This window comes from Solanum pennellii, chromosome 10 (genome assembly GCF_001406875.1).
Source record: "Solanum pennellii chromosome 10, SPENNV200".
NCBI classification, from domain to species: domain Eukaryota; kingdom Viridiplantae; phylum Streptophyta; class Magnoliopsida; order Solanales; family Solanaceae; genus Solanum; species Solanum pennellii.
In genome coordinates this window covers 69,737,893-69,743,880 of record NC_028646.1, presented here as the reverse complement: position 1 = coordinate 69,743,880, position 5,988 = coordinate 69,737,893, and the positions used below count along the sequence as shown (strand labels likewise).

Genomic DNA, 5,988 nt, shown 5'->3' with positions numbered 1-5,988 from the left:
TTACTAAAGAATGTGTTCATCATATTCTTCATAGCAGAAATATGTGTAGTCACTATAGTAACAACATCTACCTTTAGCATACCTGTAGTTTTCTGTGCTACAAGTTTCATTCCACTACCATTCCATTCTAGATTACCCTGAGAAATTTTGTTCAACAATGTGAACAATTCAACATATGTCTTCTCTAAGGCATGTCCACCTGCATCTGAGTCAAGTAAAATCTTGGTGTTATGCTGCAAACCTTATATGAAGGTATTTACAAACACCTCATTAGATTGATGATGATGAGGTCCGCAAATCAACAACGACTTAAACCTATCCTGGGCTTGGTACAAGTTCTCTCCACCCTTTTGCCAGAAACTAAATATATCACTCCTCAATTTAGTTGTTTTCCAATATGGAAAAAATCTATTATGTATCTTCTAAGCTAAATTATTCTAGGTGGTGATTAAATTCGCAGGCTCTGAGTTCAATCGCTTTTTTCTACCCAAAGAAGAAAAAAAGGGATTAAAGTGAGTCTCACGTAATCTTTATTCACTCCAGTTGGAGTGTAAGTCTCACTGATCTCGAGAAAGTTCTGAATGTGAACTATAGAACCCTCATGTGAAACACCAGTAAACTGCCCATTTGTGTGCAATATTTGTACCATACTCTGCTTCAGTTGAAATCTCCCACCAACTTCAGGTTTCCGAATGCACGAACACACGTTGGTGGGGCGTGGGATTCCCACGTCTCTTAACTTCATCTCATCAGCCAGTGTCTCTAGTTCTTGATTTTCCTTTTTTGTTGGAAATTCTAGTGCACCAATAATAAGAGGAATCGGATATTTAGCTTGTCTTTGATTTCTGTGTACGAGTCTTTCAGGTTCTGAGAGAGGTGACACCAATCCTTTATCGGTTTTAAGTTTGGAGTTTCAGAACAACCTACAAGTATGAAATACTAAGATCAAGTTGTCAACACTTGCGATTTACTTCTAAAATAAGACAAAAACAAATGCATTATAATTCTAAAGTCCCCGGCAGCGGCTCCAAAAACTTGTTGCATCCAAATCTCAAAGGCAAGTGCACGTGGTCGTACAAGTAATAAGGTGGCTCTTTTTAAAAGTCGGGTGTCGTACCGACATGGAATCATGAATAGAAACATCTAATTCTCCTAAATTTCAGTTAACCACAAATGTATTTCCAGATTTCAAGATTCAATTTATTTTCTATTTCTACTTAAAACAAGATATAACTGACACGTTTCAATTTCAAGGTTTTGAAATAATGATTTGGGAAACGTCCAGGGCTGCACCTTTTATAAGGAATCATGAAATCAATATTGTTTAAATTTGTAATTACTAACTATCTAACCAATGAATCACGGGGTTAGATGTCTGATGATGGTCTCTGTACCTGTAATCGCCTATATACTTAACACTCTAACTACATCATTGAGCGAGCATAGAGTGATTAAATATTGAGAATTAAGTTATCTTCCTGTATGCATGGTGACCCAAGAGAGGTTTCTAGATATATCCATGTCCTTGATATAAATCAACCCTAGCTATCTAGAGTTCAACAAGCTCCCTATGTTCCACGTTCTATCCTCTTATTCCTCTCCCAATTTCAATTCAGACAATGAATTTATTTCTATGGTGATCAAGCATCAAATAAATATATAAGAAAACATGAGAGATTCATATAATAGTCAATGATAAACCCAATATCAAACTCAAGAGATTACATTCATCTTGTAGCTACAACCCTAGAACTAGGGTATTTAGCTACTCATAGTCCAAAAATCAATCTAGGGTATTTAGCTACTCATAGTCCAAGAATCAATCATACAATGGTTATGAATCATCCAAATAATTGAAAGAACAAAGAGACTAATAAATAACCCTAAAACTCAAGAAAATGACTCCAAAGTCATTGTTCTTCAAAACTTGAAAAAAATATTTAATAAAATAAAACCCTATTTGTACTAAAAGTCAAAATGGTCACTTTTGGGAATCAAGTGTGCGCGCGCAACGCCTCCCAAATTCCAAGTCCAAGAATTTTTCCTTCTGCATGACGTACAAGCTCACAAGGTATTCTGCCTTAAAGTGAATTCTCACAACCAAGATTCTGCTCCCTCTTCACAACACGGAGATTACACGCAAATGCCTTGGTGCATTTTCTTCAACTTCTTCCTTTGCTCTCTTTTGCCTCAAATCTTCATATTTCTTACTTTGTCTCATTATTGCTCATTTCTCCTATCAAGCTTACCTACATAAGTAATCATGATGTTTAGCTCATAATAAACAAACGACTCAATAATACTCTAAATTCATATATATTGAATTCAAAGTGAACTTGAATACGGGCATTAGTAGCATTCCATACATAGAAACATTTCTAAGATCACAAACCTAAATTCTGCATTTGTTACATTCTTACTCAACGGGTAAATCGGAGCTTGACGAGGAGCTTGGGGAGGAACCTCTTGATTAACATTGTATCCCTCCTTCTTTCTTGTAGCCCTTCTAGTAGTCGTATCTTGAAAATCATCGGGCATAGATATGATAAAGACTTATAGATTTAAACACCATATCACGACTTAGAGAAGTGACAGAGTGAAGTTTCCTAAACATCTAAGAGCCTATCGTTTATATATATAGTGGGATTCACACTTATGAACCAAACTCTACTAGACGTGGCTTGATACATTCTAGAACCATTATAAACCTTGAGCTCTGATTAAGAAGTTTGTTACGACCCAGGGGTACCCCCTAGATGTAACAAGGTTATTAAGACCTCGAGCGGCCTCATACAAGACACTTAAAATATCATAATATAAACTAATAGAAATGAGTGGGTATTCGCCTCTTTCCTATCTTATAAAGACATGGTGATTCGCATTAATGCCTAGAATTTAAAGGCTACGTAACCACTTCTTTCCTTAAATACTTTTAGATTGTGGGTACTCCCCTCAACAATCTTATCATATGAAACGGGTACTCACCTCCACATCATTTCATGAGGAACATGGGTACTCATCTCCATGTCCATTCACTATAGTAAGAACATAGGGACTCACCTCTTGTTCAATTCTAAAGAGTATAGGAATCGCCTCATATCCTTATGTATGGAGGTCAAGGGTAATCACCTCTAACCTAATCAACTTCATAAGTTTTTAGTCAAGATTCATGTTAGGTGAGCAATCATTTGAATATAGAATCATGCATGTGACTAAACCTTTGGAATTCATTCAATAATGCTTATCAATTCATTATTGGAAGTATCCCTTCCACACCATAGCTTTAACAATCAACAATTCATAGTTTAGGCTTTAGTATCAAAGAACTACATATCATGATCATCATATATGATTTACTGTCAAGGAATTCTAGTCATAATTCACCAATTCTATAAGGATATATCTAAAACATAGAGTTTCTCTTCATAACATAACCCAAATCACATCAATTTTCGGTTAGAATCATAAAACAGGCATGGGTACATCTAAATTCATCCTAAATACATTGAACTTTATCAATTCAATCATAAAAAATCCTAATCCAACTATTTTGTTCAACATTCATCATAACCCACAACATTGGAAGAAACCTTAACTGGAATTAGGGAAATTATTTTTTGAATTGAAGAATTGAATGAGACTCCATAGGATGAAGGATCCCAAGGATGAAATCCATCATACCTTGATTACAATGACCTCCAAATCTTGAAGATTAGAGAAAATTTGGTTTTTTTGGGAATTGAGGGAATGACTTAGTTCTAGTGGGTTTAGGGGTCAAAATACTTATATAGGTGGTCTAGGCTTAGGCAAAATGACACCACATTGATTGAATTAAAACAAAAAGACCCATGTTCCCCTGAAATAACTTCCAACTCTCGGACCATAGAACCCAACCGATGGACCATTGACTGACCTACGGTCCATCTTGTCCAGTTGTGGTCCATGTCAGAGTGTTTTGGGCCAAAAATGCCACTGTACCATGGGGGCATGGACCCACCTACATTCAATGAGCCGCACCTATAGCCCATTGGTCAACCCACAGTTCGTGGTTGGCTTTCGTGGATTGCACTTACAATTTCCCAACATGTGCTATTTTTCCTCATTTCCAATTCGGGGTGTTACATTGACTATTGGGTTCCCAACCACTTTGTTATTCCTCTTACTCATAACCAACCTTCAACTATCACCTCTCATATGGACTCTATTACAATGACTCTTGGTCCCACATGTTTGAGTAGAGCACCGGACGATGTTTTTCATCAAATAAACTAGGAATTCATCCAGTTAACATTTAAGTGTGTATCTATGTCATTCATCATTGTATGTTAGTCCTACCACTTTTGAACCCTCCTTACTTGATAACATAAATGAGTCAAATCAATATTTTGTCATTCATAAACCCGTTCAAAAGTTATGTTCTAAGTGTTATTGTTTATAATGCTGCCAATATCATTTTATCCCATTTCTCACGATTAACTAAACCATCCAAGTCATCTACAACAACCAAAACATCCACCAAGCCAAAAAAAAAAATTCTTCCTTACCCAAGACAATAGAACCTCATACTGGTCGTCAAGCTTCAAAAGATCCAAATTGGTATGTCGCTACGAATGCAGAGATTTTAGCATTGGAAAGTTAAGACATTTGGTCTGTTGTGCCATCTCTCCTCATGTCAAACCAGTGGGATCCAAATGGGTATTTTGTGTTAAATATAATTCAAATGGTAGCATTAGACGTTATAAATATTGGTTGGTTGTTAAAGGTTATCTTCCACAACCCAATGTGGATTATTTTGAGACCTACTCACATGTTGCTAAACATACTACAGTGATATTTGTTCTACTCTTGCAATCTCTAAAGATTGGTCTCTTAGGAAATTACATGTCAATAATGCATTCCTACATGGGCATTTATCAGAAGAAGTTTGTATGCCTCAGCCACCTGGATTTTTCAATTAGAAGTCTCCTAATCATGTGTTCCAATTACACAAGGCTCTCTAAGGCTTGAAGCAGGCTCCTCGTGCCTGATATGATGAACTAAAACACTACTTCTGCCTCTTGGTTTTCATCATTCTAAGTGTGATCATTGTCTTTTCATTTATGAAAAATATAGTGTTATCATATATCTAGTTATTTATGTTGACGATCTCATAATTACTAGAAATTTGTCTTATTATGTTGAAGAATTTATCAAATAGCTTGGTATGTAGTTCTCTATAAAAGATCTTGGTGATCTGAATTTCTTTTTGTGAGTTGAAATCATTCTTCACCTCTTGATCTATTTCTTCAGCAAAAGAAATAGATATGTGATATAGTTGATAGAACCAACATGGCAAATGCAAAACTAGTGAGGACACCTATCATTTATGATTCATGTCCAGGCTCTAAAGATGGTTCTCCTCTTGAAGATCCAACGCAATATGGGATTATAGTTGGAAGATTGTAGTATTTGATGTTTACTCGTTTAAATGTTGCTTTTATAGACAAATAGTTGTCTCAATTTAAAAGATGCCCAACGAAAATCCATTTGACCATTGCAAAATATGTCTTCCGCTATCTAGCTGGGACATCAGACCATGGTCTATTTCTTCAGAGATAATCTCATCCCCTACTTCATGACTACTCTAAATATAATTGGGTTGGTCAACGCGATGATCGCTCGTCTACTACAGCCTATGTTTTGTTTTTTTGATGTAATCTTGTCTTATAGAGTTCTAAAAAAGAATGAGTTGTGGATCATTCTTTGACGGAGGCAGAATATAAGGACATTGCCTCTACCATTAATGAACTTTGTTGGGTGCGTAATTTTCTCAACGATTTTTTGTTACTCCCTCGAAGAAACTAGTAATATACTACGATAATCTTGGTTCTACATACGTTTGTGCTAACCTTGTGTTCCACTTCCATGTAGCGCCCCGTAGTTTAGTAGTCCACCTAGGTATAAGTGAGGGTGCAACAAGTCTAGACTAGAGGGAAAGAGCCAAGGAAA

At 36.1% G+C, this 5,988-nt stretch overlaps 1 non-coding gene across 1 annotated transcript; it reads left to right on the top strand.

The window, feature by feature from the left end:
- The first annotated feature begins 276 nt into the window (after positions 1-276).
- LOC114074563 lies at positions 277-383 on the top strand. The gene has a single exon (XR_003574983.1). It is a non-coding gene; the product is annotated as a small nucleolar RNA R71 (small nucleolar RNA).
- The last annotated feature ends 5,605 nt before the right edge of the window (positions 384-5,988 follow it).